The sequence below is a fragment of the Oxyura jamaicensis genome, chromosome 1, assembly GCF_011077185.1.
Source record: "Oxyura jamaicensis isolate SHBP4307 breed ruddy duck chromosome 1, BPBGC_Ojam_1.0, whole genome shotgun sequence".
NCBI lineage: Eukaryota > Metazoa > Chordata > Aves > Anseriformes > Anatidae > Oxyura > Oxyura jamaicensis.
The window spans coordinates 68,597,776-68,614,794 of record NC_048893.1 but is presented as its reverse complement, the minus strand read 5'-3'; positions in this window follow the sequence as shown (position 1 = coordinate 68,614,794).

Below are 17,019 nucleotides of genomic sequence, written 5' to 3'. Positions count from 1 at the left end.
CTGCCGTCCAGGAGTGTTTTTGTTGTTGTTGTTGTTGTTTTTTGTTTGTTTTTTCACTGTTACGTCCATATTTTATTTTGGCTTAAGCTTGTTAGCTTGTTTTGCTCATTCCTTTTCTCCTATACAAGTAAAATGGTGCTTACTATTTTTTCCCCAATAAATTATTCATTTTCATATCCCTAATTTGCAGTGGAACAAACTGCATCTTTAAACTTTTCCCAGCAGTCATGGGATCCATGCTCCCACTCAAGGCAAACTGATTCTCTTCATTCACTTTATTTGGATAGTGGTACTTGGCCAGCCATTCTCCAAAATTTGAGTGTTCTTTGATCTCACAGTATGGTTGTTATTCTCAGACTTGATGTCCCATAGCCTAAGCCTAAGCTGTAATAAGCAAAGTGGAATGACCACCTGACTTACTTTGAAAGGTCACATGTAGTGGAATGGAGCCTATAGAGCTGCCCATGACACACTACATAATCAGCTTGGACAACAGGAGATGTGAGAGAGCACATTTTTAGTGTAGCTTTAATTAACCCTTACAGGTTAGGGTTCTAAATTTACTAGCTTATCAAATATGAAATTTAATTAGCCTGAAGAAATAAAGATCAACTATAAAAGTTATATGTTAGCTGTTATTAGATTACTGTAAGGTGATTAAACTGCTTCTTATATCATTCTAACACCTTGTCATACACTGAGCCTAATTTTTCCATCCATGTCCAGGTTTCATCTCATTTAAAAGCAGATTGAATACTATGTGTATTTGGTCTGAGTTATAGCTAGTGCTCTAAAATATGTGTTGTTTTTTGTTGTTGTTGTTTCTTAGAAATACTGACTACTTTATTTCTGCCAAATGCTTGAAGCATTTTCAGTGGCTGTGCAGAGGTGTCAAAAAGTTGGTAAACCAATGTTCGGCTTTAGCAAGCTGAGGTGCCAAAGTTTAATTTTCCAAAAAAAATAGAGAAGTAGTTAGAAATTTGCCTCTGAGCAGGACACTGACAGTTGGAATTCCTGGGTTCTGCTGAAAATCACTTATATTTCTTACTGAAATCACTCCATCTTATGAAACCTTGAGATAACTTCAGCATAATACAGGTTCTTGAGCTGGCAGATGAGGGAATGACACATGGTAGAGTTTTCTGAGAGCAGACTGCATGATTCAGGGGTGGCCTCTGTAGTCATAACACATATAACAACAAAGAAAGCTATACATAGTGCAGGCTGAGGACATCTCTAGGAAGGATCTGTAGGTTGCTATGCCGGCAGGACTGAGATCCAAGGTTGTAATACACAGCCCTGACAAAAGGAGGCTTTAGCCATCACTTCAACTTGTAGATCAGAATAATAGCAATGGATTGACATTCATTTTATTGGAAATATTTCACTTTCTCAACTGCTTTGCAGACTACCAGGTTAGAAACAAAATCTTGAAGTGGTGTGGATTTCATTTTCTTGCCTTTGTCCTGCCACAGCCTCGCACTTACTGTACCCTCTCAGATAAGATTTTCCCCTATAGTATAGCGAGCATGCCTGAAGTTACTAAAAGGTGCCTTGAGCTTGCTTTCTGGAAAGAGCCAGCAGCTGAGTGTGTAAGTGTGACAATCTTCCCACTTCCGGCCCTGAGTGATGAATTCATTTTTGAAATTACGCATTCACACAGGCAGAAAATGCCCATGGGCTTTCCACAGAGTTAAGTCATTCAGGACATCTGGTCACTCCAGCCTTTTCCAGCAAGACCCTCTCAGACCTTAGTCACCACAGGAACTCCTCACATGTGCCAAGAGCAGACAGAGATCTTCCTCACTTTACAATCTTTGAAACACAACATTGAAACTCCTACAAGAATCTTGCACTGGGACCAGTAGAACAGACAAAATGAGGGAATAAAATTAGGGATCCCACTTGTATGGAGAAAAGGAGACTGCAAGATCCAGGGGAGAATGTTTGACCTGATTAAATCTATGGCTTTTCTTTAACAAGCCATAGAGTCAAATGCATGAATAGGGGAAAATTGTGCAACAGGGAATGAGGCTTATCAGATGTTCACAGAGTCACAGAATCGCAGAATGGTCTAGGTTGGAAGAGACCTCCAAGATCACCAAGTCCAACCTCTGACCTAACGCTAACAAATCTTCCACTAAACCATATCCCTAAGCTCTACATCTAAAGGTCTTTTAAAGACCTCCAGGGATGGTGACTCAACCACTTCCCTGGGCAGCCTATTCCAGTGACTAACAACCCGTTCAGTAAAGAAGTTCTTCCTAATATCCAAACTAAACCTCTGCTGGCGCAACTTTAGCCCATGTTGTTTATCACTAATTACCCTGTGACATTCCTTTATCCTCTTTTCACCAAATATCAGTATTTTTGCAATATCATGCCAAAAGGTAATCAGTGATAAAAGCAGCTGTCCTGTCACAAAGGCAGGGTTTGTTAGACTCATAATTTATATGGTTACAGTTACTGTCAGATTGTGTCAGACTCTCCCTCAACCATCTCTTTGAAGATATTCTCATAAACTCCTTGCATGAAATCATCCATTCTGCAGCCAGCATAAAAGGCTGGGTCAGTATTGGGGAGGAAAAGAAACAAACTTCAGTGACTACAGAGATCAGAAATATCAGCAACCCATGCAGGGAAGACATCTGCATACTCTGCAATCTGTCCTCCAAACAGACTCTGAGCAGGTGTTTTTTAATCAGGGTCTCCAGGTGTTTGTTTGTGAAATATTTTGTTTTCGAGGGACACATGCACAGTCTGAGGAGGAGTATGATATCTGTGCAGTACTCTGGAATCTTGTACTCATTAATAAGTAGTGATGATATTCTTGTCAACACCTATAGGAAAGCCAATTAGTACTAAATTATTTAAACTCTACTCAAACAATGATGATCTTATTTAAGTTGCAGGTGCTCAGATTCAGACTTGTGTAAGCTGTTTACTTGTTATGTCTGAAAATGCATTTACCGCAAAAAAAAAAAAAAAAAAAAAAGTGTATGCAAGACTACACAAAACACTGTCATTTTTAAATTTTAGGACCCGTTTTCCATAAACACAAAAAATCTGACCTGAGATTGTCTCACTAAGTTTTGCTCTGCTAAGCATTTGGGTCTCTGAGACCCTGTATATATTCTACAGATCTTTTGCACTATAGATAATAGATACAGGCTGCAAATGAGCATAGTTTTTATAGCATTACAATTAGTTTTGTATCAGTCCTGTCCACAGCCTACAAGGCAGTAACTACTGGACATCAAGACAAGAAGCTTAATGTGGAATTTAAAGGGGTGTACAGAAGTGGCTTAATGGCATAAGGGATGAAAGGAGAGAAATCACAGAGGAATGCAAGGTGAATATAGATGAACAGGCAGTGAAATCTGGCAGGTAGTGCTGGTAGAGTGAGAAATGAATGGCCAGGCAAGTCCAGGCTGTGAAAGGACTTACAGGTCAGGATAAAAAGTGTTTTCTTCCTTTCCCTTTTTTTTTTTTTTTTTTTTTCATTTTGTTTGTTTGTCTTCAGGGAACAAGCAAGGGAACCAGCAGAAGGTCACATATGGTATAAATTATATGACTGAAATAACTAGCTAAGAGGATGATTTGGGTAGTTCTTTGGGAAGAACAGGTGGTGAACAGCTTGCAATGACTAAGGTTTAAGATACAATCATGAAGCAACCAGGTGAAAGCTTTTGTATTCAGGGTATATCTTGCAGCTGTTAAAAAAAAAAGAAAAATATTTGAGTATAAGCTAAATGTTGGGAACACTAAAATGCCTCAAAAAAAAAAATAAAAAAAATCAAACCCCTTTACCTTGGACCTAAAGGAGTGTTTGATAAGACTGTTATCAGTGGGGAGAAAGAATCAAAATAAAACCTGTGGGCATGGAGAAGAACAGAGTGGAGATGTAAATTGTGTTTATATTTAACACAAGCTTATCCAAATGACAGAAAGTATATAAGATGGAATTAGATGGACAGAATTTCATGTGCCATTATCCTATAGATAGTTTGAGTGTGAATATAGGTTCTATATTTAGGAAGGCCTCATACTGTGGGTCCTGGTTCATCGTTCAGACTCTTAGATGTTACATTAATGAGAACACACAGTAATCATAATGGAAAGCTTCAGTGAAAGAGCTCCACATAAATCCCAAAGAAAGTGAAATAGAGAAAAGAGGAAAGATCATCTGGATAAGGCTCTAAATTGCTAAGTAAAGAAATATAATGCCCATCACAACATGGGCAGGCTGTTGCTGAATACAAGGGCTGAGCAGTTTATGGGTATATGGATAGAGAAGGGGTTTTGGGACTTAGCCAAGAGAAAGAGGAAACTTATCGGAGAGCTGCATTAGTTGAAAGAAGAGGCTAGAAGTCAAACTAGAGGCAGCTGTAGACAGCATTAGTTAGAAGGATTCTGGATGTTTTATTTTTTTGTTTTGTTTTGTTTTGTTTGTTTTTTGTTGTTGTTGCTTTGTTTTTGTTAATTGTTGCAAAGGGCATTTCTCCTCAATTAAAGGGAGAAAGAGAAGGGGAATGCTGTCAGGTATGGGTTGTTTAAAGACAAGAAAAACTATAGAATATTTAAAACTATGATGTGGCTTTTTTTTTTTTTGTGTGTGTGTGTGTGTCTTCTTTCTTCCCATTAATGTAGGACAAGGATATTTTGCCAAGTGCAAAGTTCACAGACATGTAATTTTGCTTGTATAATATGATCTTATAACGAACTTCCATCAACTTCAGTTGTATTACAACATAGTGTGCTTCAGTCTTACTGTTCCTGAACTTTTATCTTAGTACATTTTTTTCCCTCTTTCTCTGTCTCTCTATTTATTTATTTTACATTTCCTTAAGTCCATCATTGTCTGTTGTGGATGTCTTCTCTGAGTAAGACAAGTAAATGAGTAATGAGTTTATCTCCTACAGTCATTTTATACTCTGATCCCCAAGCTTTTTGACCCGGCTTATTAATATTTGTGTACAACTTGGTTATAACTCTCTGCTGTCATATCTAATTTAGAAACATTTTAAGTCTTATATTACCTCCTTTGTAATTCACAGGGAAGATACTGAGTCTTTAAAGTTGCTCAAAAGAATCAATCCAGCCAGTTCATTGACCTCCAATCACTCTCTCAGGTATCAGCTAACGTCAATAGTTTACCCTAAATCTGTCCTGGAAGGTTCCATAAGAATATTGGCCAAAGGACATACTCAAAGTTTTTATATCCTTCTGTCATTATTTTTAGTTCCCTTCTGGAAGCACTTCATAAGTTATATAATCATATTTCTGAACCCCAAAATTGCATCTGTAGAATACCATAAAAACATTACTATGTGAAGAAATATATTCTTTTTCTTGGTCTCTTTTGCAGAAGTTTTATCTGTTTACAGTGCTCACCCTTAAACGAAATTACAAAATCTGTTACAAAATGTCTTATTTTTTGTATTTATTTCCTTTGTCTTGTTTATTTTCCTTTATTTGCCTGCCACGTTTTTTTATTCCTTTTATGCCATCAGAGAAAAAATGTCTTCTCTCAGTGATATAGAAAAGACAAGTGGCTATTTACTGGAAAAAAAAAAGGTGGAGATGACTTTCTTGGAATAAAGGATTCGATTATGTATTTTATATGAAAGATTAATAAAAACAGACTGCATGTAAGTCCTTGCTTTACTTCACATTTTCTCTGTCTCCTCAAGTGTGCTACTGTATAAAGCACAGAGAACATTTTTCTAGCTTCATGGTTAGAACCACTTTTCCCCAATACTATTTTTAATTTTAAGGACTGAAATATTTTTTATTTGTCATGCATAAAAACTCATTTTGGTAATAGAATTTGTTTTAAAAGATGAAGCTATGCCTGCTTAAATTAAGAAAGATACATAATTATTATTTACAGTAATATCAACAGGTTGATGATTTAACCAAAATAAATTGCTTAGTAATTATAGGCAACAGATCAAGGGTCACATACCGTAAAAGCTTAGCTAGAAAAACAGAAGGCTATTGAAACTGTTTCCTTGCTAATCAGAAGCATGGTAAAATTTCAGGCTCAGGAAGTTCATTTAGTTTGTAACAAGGTGACAGCATATAGATGTATTGTTCAGTTTACTTTTTTTTTCCCCACAAGCAGTGACAGACTCTTCACTCACAGTATGGCAGAATAAGAGGATGAGAGAAAATGGCTGTTCAAATTCCTGCAACTAGAAGTTTATTTATGATCAAAATTTATGAATTTAGATTATTATTATTTTTCTTTTTCCTAAGACTTCTATGTGGCTACCCATTTGCAAAGTTATGTAAAGTGTCGAGATGTATCATTTGAGCTGCTGACATAATGATTTCATCAAGTGCATGAAAGGAGGCACTTGTACTTCTCTAGCATTGACAAGACAAGTTCATGTCTGAACTCTAATAACCAGTTACTTTTGCTGATCTAGACTGTTGGTCCTCTTGTTGCAAAACAAAAATTTGAAAGCCAAATATTATACAGGGCTGTGATACTTCGCAGCATGTCAGGAGTATATGTTTTTAATATAAGCAGCTACTACTGCTTTGCAAACTGGCAAAAAACTTACTAAACATTTCAAATAATGATACAAGGGGAAGAATGTAAATAGAAGAATGTGTTTTTAGAAGTTCAAAGGGAACCAGTTTAAAAATTACCACTTTTCCCTCCCAGTTTCTGTATAAGATCCTTGCTTAGGTAGTCTACAATGCAGAAGTAATGTTGATTCTTGAAAATTTATGGCATTCCTAAGAAAACTGCAGTAGAATTAGTTAGGAATAAATTATGAATTTGGGACTCTGTCCTTTTAGTTATACTCTGACTGACTTTTCATTTCATGAGTCTTGGGCTAACATCCTGAATAAGTTGACATGAGTTTGGTTTCTTCATCATGATACCTAATGAATAATAAAGATATAGCTGCTACAAAATCCGTACTTTGAAGTAGTCCAGAGAAGTGGAACAGAAAGTGAAGTGAAAGCCAGATTTGTGCACTAGGTCTGTGAGAAAATAAAGCATGTAGGAATAATAAATAGTCAAACTGACTTCACAGGGACTTACCCAAGTGTTTAAACTAAGGAAAGGCTGCTGAACTTTTCTGATTCAGAACCAAACACAACAGCAACTAAAATACAAGCGGTACTGATACCTTTGTCAGGATTAAGAGGCATTATGTGACTATGTGGAAAAACTTCTAGTGCATGCTTGACCTTAGGCAGTATGAACCTCTTCAGTGAATGCTAAGGTCATGCTATGTCCTGCCTCATTCTTTACAAAACACAATTATTATTATTTTTAAGTCACCTTTTTGATGACATTACAGTTATGAAGTCAATGATACAAACCAGCCTAAGTGTATGGTCAGCATTAAGCCCCAAAGTAGTCCTTATTAAAGCAGAATTCATACATTAAAACCTGCATGCATATCAAAAGGAAACTCTGAAACTATACGGGGATTCAAGGGAAAAATGATCCCAAATCCTAAATTAAGAACATTTTTTTCTGATTCATGTTAATAGGTAGCGTAGCTACATCTCTTTATCAATTTGAGAATATGAATGCAATGAAAATAAAAGAAAAATAGCACAGTTTTCTGTTCATGTGTATTGTTACATAGTACCTACATTTCTACAGCCCTTGATATCTAAAGGCTTAAGAAAGGATAAAGAATCAAAGTGCAGCTAGCCTATTGGATTGCCTGTGGCAGGGAGTAGTAGCATACACAGAAACTAATATAAAGTGAATAATTTCCAGATAAGTTCTCCTACCTCTTGGTAATTACTGATTTAGAGGGTAACTGGAGCATGCATTTTTATCATCATTTTGAACAGCCACCAATGAATTTATTCTTCATGAATTTTACTAAAACCTTTTCTGACCTCAGTTACAGTGCTGGTCTCCACAACATCCTGTGGCAGAGTTCCACACTTTAATTATTATGTTGTGCAAAAGAAAATACTTCCTTTTATTTGTTTTTAATGTGGAGAGAATGAATTCTCCCTTCTCCCTAATTTTTTATGTTATGAGAAATAGTGAGTAGTCATTTTCTGCTCATCTTCTCTTGGCCATTCATAATTTTGCAATTTTGCAGGTCCTATTATATTCCTCTGTCATCTCTCTCTCTCTCTTTTTTTTTTTTTTTTTTTTTTTTCCAGAAGGGAAGTTGTAGGCTGTTTTGTTTCTATTTGTGTGCCTTTCCTTAATTCAACTTGTTTTTTCTCTAAATAGTCATGCTCTGTATGTTTATGTCTACTTCTTTAGGAAACAAAGGACGATCAGAATTGTGAGGTCAGTCAAAAGAGTGCAAGCACATAGTATAAGACTATGTAGAACTCAGGCTGCTTTCCCCTCACACTCTTATAGTATTTCATATTCATGGTAGTGTCCAGTTACTCACTGTTGTTCTGCAGCTAATGTATGCAGCTTTAGTGTTTCTTGTTTGGAATTGTTTCTGCATAATCTGTACTACTGGAGTATTTATAAAGAAATACCTAGTCGCTTTTCTCCTCCAAGCGATCTGAAGAGATTACAAATATGGATATTTTCTTAATTTGTCTTGGGGCTCAAACCAGAGAAGGAATAAAATATACTTTTTAGTATTAGTATAACACAAGTCTAGAAATTCTTATCTAATTACCTATCTAGTTTACAAAGCTCTTGCAGAACCATCAGTGGACATCACCCTTAAAAAAGAATTTCGATTCCAAGCTACCTTTAGGTATCTTTTCTTGGAAGTCCTGTTCCTAAAAGTCTGACTCTTAGCTTTTGCGTGGCTGTTTGGTTGCATGAGTATGTGTGCTAGTGTGTGTGTGTGTGCATGGTAGTGAGTGTGTGAGCTCTTTCACTTTGTATTCAGATTAATAAGATATGAGGTCATTCTTTCTTGAGAAAGAGTTTTGTGGTCTGGCTAAAGAAAAAAGCCATATTCAGCATTTTAAGCTGACTCTTGCTGGGGAAAAGCTCAACTTTCTTGATGAGTCCACTTATCACAGAGAGATCTAGACATATAGTGAATGGCTGTCCTCCAGGTTTTTCAGTCCTAATCCTCTAAAGTTATGAGACAAATGTATATAGAAAAAAAATAAAGAGAATATGTTTATTCATATAGGTATATACAGGTATCTAGATAGGTTACATTTCATATATAATAGAAAAAATGTGTTTAATATGTATTTCATATGTATATAGAATACATACAGAAGACCCTCTGAGATAAACAACTGAGGAATAGTGTTTGTGTTCATTTAAAACTTTACTTTTGACAATCTGAGATAAATTCAAATATTGCTCAACAGATAGATTTGTGGTTTGTTGCTGAGTATATTACAGTCCTGGAGTTCTCTCTTTTTTTTTTTTTTTTTTTTTTTTTTTTTTTCTAATATTTTTGGGGTTTTTTTTTTTTTTTTTTTTTTTTTTTTTTTTCTCTCCTACTAATTTAGGGCATTCTTTTATTCCTAGCTGATTGTGGTTACGGTGGCTTGTTATGGTGGGTATCAGTTACATCATTTACTTGAGTTTTCACATGAAATTTGGTAGCATTATTTGGTAGCATTATTCACTTCAGAAGATGCAGCAACCTTTACGTGTGTCTTCGTGCAAAATTACAACTTTGGTTGTGGTCTTTAGCTATGTGAGTGCAACACTTGGAACATATGGGAAGCATGTGAGTTCAGAGTGCAGATATGCATACACGAGGTTTGCTCAAACTGAAAATAAGCTAAAGAACAGATCAACTTCTAGTAAAAAGTACATGCAGGGTGGTTCATCCCAAACTGAACAGATTTGGGAAACTTATAAGCAACTAACAATTCAAGATTAAAAATGTGTATGGAATGAGAGGACTTGGGACTCGTCTGGTTAGGGAGAAAGGGCTGGCAAGTGATTATGAAACCTCATGTCTGGGATTGCATCTTGTGGTAGGGAAGCATTTACCACACCAACAAATGTGTACTGGAGGGAGCCAAAACCCTCTCTGCATGCCTCCTTTCTCTCAGTAAATCGACTTTCAATGAACTTTAAACTTTACTATGCTTAATGTTAAACTGGACATCTGTAAACTGCATGTATACACCTAGAAAGCATCCCTTGTGAGGTTTTTCTGGTTTCTCCCAGGACAACACACCTAGCAATTACTGATGAACAGTTACGGATTAAAAAGAAAATTATCAGTTGTGTCTATAATGAGTGATTAAACATAAAAATCTTAATATGAAACTATCATTTAATGAATAGGTAGACTGACACAGAAAATATAAGTTATTTATCATCATCATCAGGTTCTGACTATGTGCCTCCTTCCATTTACTTTAACTTCAGCATTGAACTGCAGTTACAATAGGGTCCATTTTCAGATGACACATCTAAAGAAGAACACCTCATACTACCACTCATTGAGTCAGTCCTAACCTTTAATGGGAAAATAGTAGCTATTTCTGCTGCCCTATAGGTATTAAAACAATAGCTGAAGCGTTAATCAAAGTTTAATATGGAGATGAACAAGTGTTTTTTTCTAAAGTTACGTGTATTTATTGGAGCATTATTTCCATCTCATAACTGATTCAGGTCTCCTCCAGCTCTCTATGTGTTAAGTGGTTTCAATTCATTTCAAATTATAAAAATAACTATTATGTTACATCCTCCCATGAAAATGTGATTCATGTTTTTTTTCTAGCATACTGTTTCTTTTGCCTTTTTCTAAACATAATTCTCTAAGAATTATTTTGTATATTCTATTTTTGAAGAATATTTTATTCTGTAGAAACAGGTCTACCTTACAACGATTTTCTCACCTTCTTCCAGAAACTTTCAAATTAGTGTGTAGACTAAAAATGTAACTTCCAAGTTTTAGTGTGAGCTTGATTTAAAGCCCAAATAATAACTTCTACTAGCTTTGATGGCTCTATCTGATACTGTAACTTGACCCATTGCTAAAAGAGGATAGGATAGAAACTCATTTCAACACTGAAGAACAATAATCAGCAATATTTTAAGAAAATATACACCAAAAAAGACTATAACACCAATCAAAAACTAATCAAAAATTAAAATGCAGTGCCTCAGGATAAATTTGAGTGGGACAAGAGTGTTATCTTCTCCCAGTCCACTTACAAATGCTGTGGAATTTTATATAGCACTAGAGTTTACCTGTACATTGCCAAAACTTTGTGCAGCCTTTTTTTGGCATATACTGACTTCAGGAGTAGTTCAGCAAGGTTATATTAATATGCCCCATGGGGAAAACAATTTGGAACACTGCCTTGAAACAATTAATATGTAAGCACTGCTGGGAAATGAGTAAACAGTAATCCAAGAGGTTATCCTATTACTCTCAGCTGGAATTGGAGTGTTGAGTTTCCACACTCTTATTTGCAGTATTCCTCCCTTTTGTTAGATGGGCTGGTGAAGTTCAGAAAGCCTTGTAAGATTTTTTTGGATCTGTGCTTACACAGCATGCTGAGTTTGAGATTTTTATAAAAATGTGTCTAGAGATGACAGAGAAACCATAGGAACTCCCTCCCCTGCCAAAGTAGGCCACTGTTACTTCTGCATTGCTGGAAAGCTTTGTGTTCAACTCCTGCTGAACAACTACAAAATCTTACTGCAGGCTATCATATCTAGAAATCTCAGCTAAGCCAGATGTAGCACTCAATTACTATAACTTCTGTTGCAACAACGCCATAACTGACTCCACAGTTGGAAATGTACAATGAAATCTTGGAGCTCCTGACTTGTGAAGACAGTAGCAGACCTGTGGTGAGTGCCAGACTGCGGGGCCTGGGAGCACTCAAAGCACAGCCATAATGCTTGTTTGGATGTTAGGAAGACAAAGGCTAGAAAACTGTGTGTAGGCTGAAGCTGGATATGAGTCCCCAGGGCTGTGCTAGGATGCTCAGCTGCATGGCTAATTGCAGTTAAAGGCAGCATAGTTCAGGGCAGGCCAGACTTCAATCCTGCTTTCCATTTTCTTACGTGTAGGTGTTGTGCATACTTCATGATGCCTTGAGGGTTTGCCACAGCCTCCACATTCCTTCAGTGAAGTGACTGCCTCACAGCTCCCTGCTTTCTAGCAACCTTCTGCTGCTCTTTTCCTCCCCTTCACTGTGGGTTCCTGCTGTGGATTCTACCTTGTAAACCAATAAAAGGAACTACAATAAAATGCACAAGTTAAGGAATTATAGTGTATTTCTTTAACCCATTTTTTTTTTTTTTTGGTCATCATTTGGTGTATTAGATCCAACAAAAGTTGCTACCTCCTCAGGGTGACTAGGAGTTGTGTAACTTGTTTTCCAGATTGACACAGGCTTCCTGTGAGAAAATAAAAATGCATTTCTGTCTGCATTACATGCACAGATCACCAAGCTGAGGCTACACAAGACAGTTGTAAATTTGTAATTTCTCTACCTTTGGAAGCCTTTAGATGGCAACTAACTTCTCCTAGTGACTTGTTCTTCCTTTCTTATTTCCTGCTGTAGCTGCTGCCATACCATGTCCCTACACTGGCCTTTGTAATTTTGTGCCTATTATACTGGGTTCCTTTGGAGGACTGGCAGAGTGATTTTGTCTGTATCAGCCCATGACATAGCCATTGATGGAGCTGTTCTACGTGTGGCATGGAGGTATACACATTGAATCTCTAGTGGTTTTAGCTAGTTGCCAAGATAACTTTTGGCACTGGAAAATACAATTAAAACTGGTGAGTTTCAACACCTCTGTTGCTGGTCCAAATATGAACTTATTAACAGTACCAATGAAAGGCATGACACAGGCCCTCAGGCAATCCCCCCTTCTGCCAGATTTCAAAGACAAGCAATAGAGGTGTTAATGTTATTCAGAAATTGATTGCAATAATCTTAGAATGGAAAGCATTAAGCAACTTGCATACAGGAGCTGATGCCAGCTCTCACTACAGCAGCAGTCTACTCTGTCTCACCATGCCCTGGTATTATAGATCAGATTAAGGGCAGTGTCAATCAACATTTGATTTTTATTTCTCTTTGAGCTTTTCTCACACTCTCATTTTTATTAACCAGGTGGTCTTATCTTGGGGGAGTAAACTGGGGAGACAGCAACATGGGGGACGCCTACAGGTCAGAACCTCAGAAGGACAGGTGAAAGCAGGGAATGTGGAATAGCATACCTTTGTAGAGAAAACAGCTTTGAAGACTATGTAGGCTGTTTGGTAAGTGCTCTTTGTAAGTGTTTTCTCCTTTCTGGCCTCATTTGTATAGGAAGAATATTGTGTTTCATGGAAATGTCATTACTTTGTCTTGCTTTTACTCTGTGGCTGAGTTCCTTTCTAATTTATTTCAAAACCTGGCTGTTGTCTAGGATTATTTCTTATAAGTAAGGGATGGGTAAGACTGGGATGCCAGTCTGGGATGAATGGGGTTAAGAAAAGAGGTTAGGAAAAGCAATCCCACTATAGTTGAACATCTCCACAACAGATTAGTACATATGATCACTGACCAGCATTTTTTTTTATTTTTTATTTTTTGTCAGGGATGAGTTTCATTGGAGAGCAGAATTTGGCTGTATATCTGCCCTTCAGTATTTACTTATTAATAATATCTAATCTAATGACAGGAAATGAGTAATTAATTTCAGCAATGACAGGCTGTTATTTAGGCCAAGTAATTTACATTTGAACAGGAAGGGGATAATCCCTAAACAGATTGAAAAATTGAAATATTAATGACAATTTAAGACCATTATTGGGAGGAAATAGTAGAAAGATTTAGCTCCTTTGAGTCTACCATAGTGTGTTCTGACAGTCATGTTAACTGCCTCTAGTGGCAGTGGGATGCTGCACACAAGCTGGCCAGTGAGAACTTGTGGCAAGATGGGCAAAGCTGAGTTAGCAACACTTCTCATAAATTCCAAGTAAAACATACACGCCTGCTGGGATAATGTCTAAAACAGTGATTTAAAGTTTTTTTCCATACTTCTTCATCTGCTGCATGTCATTTCCAAGCTACAATGGGGGGTGGAGTGGGGGTGGGAGAAGGAACAGAAGAAGCCAGATGAAGTGAGATATTTTTTAATTTAAATGTGAAGGTACTGCCTGGAGGTATTTTCAGCTACAACCCAAGGTTTTGGAATAAAAGTTTAATTGACGTGATGTCATAAAATAAATAAAATAAATTTATGAATTGATGGTCTCTCAGTCTGGATCTCAGTGGGTGGCAGGTATCTACATTACAAAGACCATCAAGACTGGCACCTTTCTTGGCAGTGTCAGCTAGGAACCTAAGCACTAATTTGACATGGGGATTACACTGTTCTTCAAGGTGGTCTCTCCAGGTGATGGCTTCAGCACCATGTTGTATTAATGAGGGAAGGTTTGGGAGTGGCATAGGACTGTCATTGCCTAACCAGAACACTTATGTACATCACTATAAACTCTTGTCTCCAGTAGAGTCAATCTAACATCTGTCACCATCACTTAAATGAGCTATTAACATTTCAAGGAAAATATTTGTTTCTTTGTCTTTAATGTTAGGGTGTTTTTCAAGTGCTAAAAGGACCCTTTTAAGAAAGTGATGGCAACATCAGAAGGGTTCATTCTGCCACATTAAACATGGTCTCCAGACTTGAGGACTGGTCAGAATAAGTGGAATGAGTTAGTATTGGAGGGATGGAAGCCACAGGGGAGGGAAACAAAGCAAAATGGCTAAAGGGACTTTGAGACACAAATAAGGAATGATACCAGGGAAATGAGCTGGGCTGAGAAGAAGGTGGACTGTCTAATAAGAGAGCTGGCAGGCAAGTTGGTGAAGTTATGGTTAAGACTTGGAGGGGACAGGGCTATCTGGAAATGTAAGCTGTGTAAATCTCTAGAGACACAATTACACAGGTAAGAGGGCTTATCCTTCTTTTTGTAAGATGAAACTGTCTCTGTGTGGGTGGGGTCAGATGTTGTGAAAGCTAAAGTGCTGTAACCAAATCTCTTTGTAAGCATTTATCTTTATGGTATTACATTATTACTCTAAATTAGGGTCTGAAGATCCAGCTATTGTGAATGTAATAGCAGGCTACTGGTGCTCTGTAACCTTATGAAGTATTTGCTAATATCCTCAATCCGGATGAGTAAGGTGACATCTGAAGCTGTTTTTTATTTGTTTGTCTGTTTTGTTTTGTTATTTTATTTGGCAAGGAGTGAAATTTGCACCTTTAACAGGAGGGGAATTTTCCAGCAGTACTCGTCAGTCAGCTGAGCTTTAGATTTTGGAAAAGCTGTGATACCAGATGGGAAGGGGAGGGAAACTATTTCCAACTAATACTTGGTGTCCTAGTGAAGGTATGTTTGAAAATACCTATCTATGCATACCATCTTTTCTATGCTGAAAAAAATGGACTTTCAACCAACATGTAGCACAAGAATTTTGTGTAACTATATTACATTCACGTTCTTTGCCCAGACAAGCATGATTGTAGGGGAAAACTTTGGCCAAATTCATTTGTGGATACCTATGACTATATACAACATTATTGCTAAATATAAACTGTGTGTCCTAACAGAAATCTTGATCTAAAGAGGTGAATGGTCTGGGACATTACTCACTCTTCAGGAAAAAAAAAAAAAAAAAAAAAAAAAAAAAAAAGCCTTATGAAAGGCCTCAGAATTAATACTTGGCTGAAGAAACACAGTTGTCATAATTATGCTAGGTTTGCACTATGGTTTTATGTCTTTTCAATATAATGGGTTGTCATAGGATTTTACTGAAGACTGCAGACTGCCATGCCTGTTTCAACATATAAGTCTATGCCAGTATTTAGCTTAATTTATTTTTGGTATGATAACACTTCTCTGCACTTTGAACAAAAGAAACTTAGTAGGAGCAGGAGACAGTAAATCCTAGCTCTAAATTGCACAGTTCTTACTCCTCTACCTCTTTCCCATCCTCACTTTTTTTTGGTGGTTAATTTGTGAAAAAGCCTCCTGATATGATCCTTTCTTTTAACATTCACACAATTTATATAAAATCTATCAAACTTTTTTAAATAGAAAAACAAGCAGTATGTGAAAGTCTTGTTCCATGCTATTGCTTAAGTTTTCATGGCCAGGTCAACGTATACATGCTGAGTCTTGATTTCTGTTAAGATATTACTTGCTTTTCAGGAGACTTCGTTTCATTTTGTTTTGTTTTCTTTTATTATTATTAATTTTACTTTTAATTTTGGAGGAGGTGGAAATAAAGTGCTCTGGCCATGGCCTGCCCATATGAATGCCTGGGAGTATTATTTTATTTATTCCTTTTTGCCACACCTTGGATTTTTGCTTTTGTCTTCTCAAGTTTTAATCTTTGCATCAACTAATAGCTCTTAAAACTCTTTTGTTGCCACACTCAAGAATTAATCAATGCATATTTACTTTAATGTTAGGCATTTGCTAACATTATAAATGGGTGTGCATTGCATTTGTATATGAAAAAAATATTTTAAAAACTATTTTATTTATAATATCATATATCTAAATTGCAGTAAATAAAACTACTAGTACTGAGAGAGGAAATCATGTCTATGCTGAAAGTCAGAATGAGCTAAAAACAACTGAGTTAAAAACAGATTTAAGGTAGAATTTAAGTGAGTTTAACAATATTAATATATAATAAACATACAGTAATATTTTTTCCTTGTACTTAGTAGTACTGGGCTAATCAGAACTCATTTTAAATTTCCTGGCAGGCTATATTCTAAGCCAACACTGTTTGTAGAAAAGTATGACAAAAGAAATGATTTCTTCTACAACACCCTGTGAGGGCGAATGAGGACTTCTTCCCATGACCAACCTTCATCTGTAAATCCATAAGTGATACTTAACTGACTGAGAAAAAATGAAGAAAGTGCCTGTATATTATTTGCATTCTAGGCAGATGCTCTGCTATCAAAATGAATCTGGTTTTCACAGCAGGAATAATCCCCTTTCTTTGGTGACTGATTAGGGCTTTTTTTTTCCTTTATACTCTCCAACCATGCAGTGCCTTAGAACATGCACTGATTTTAAAAGGATAAGCAAG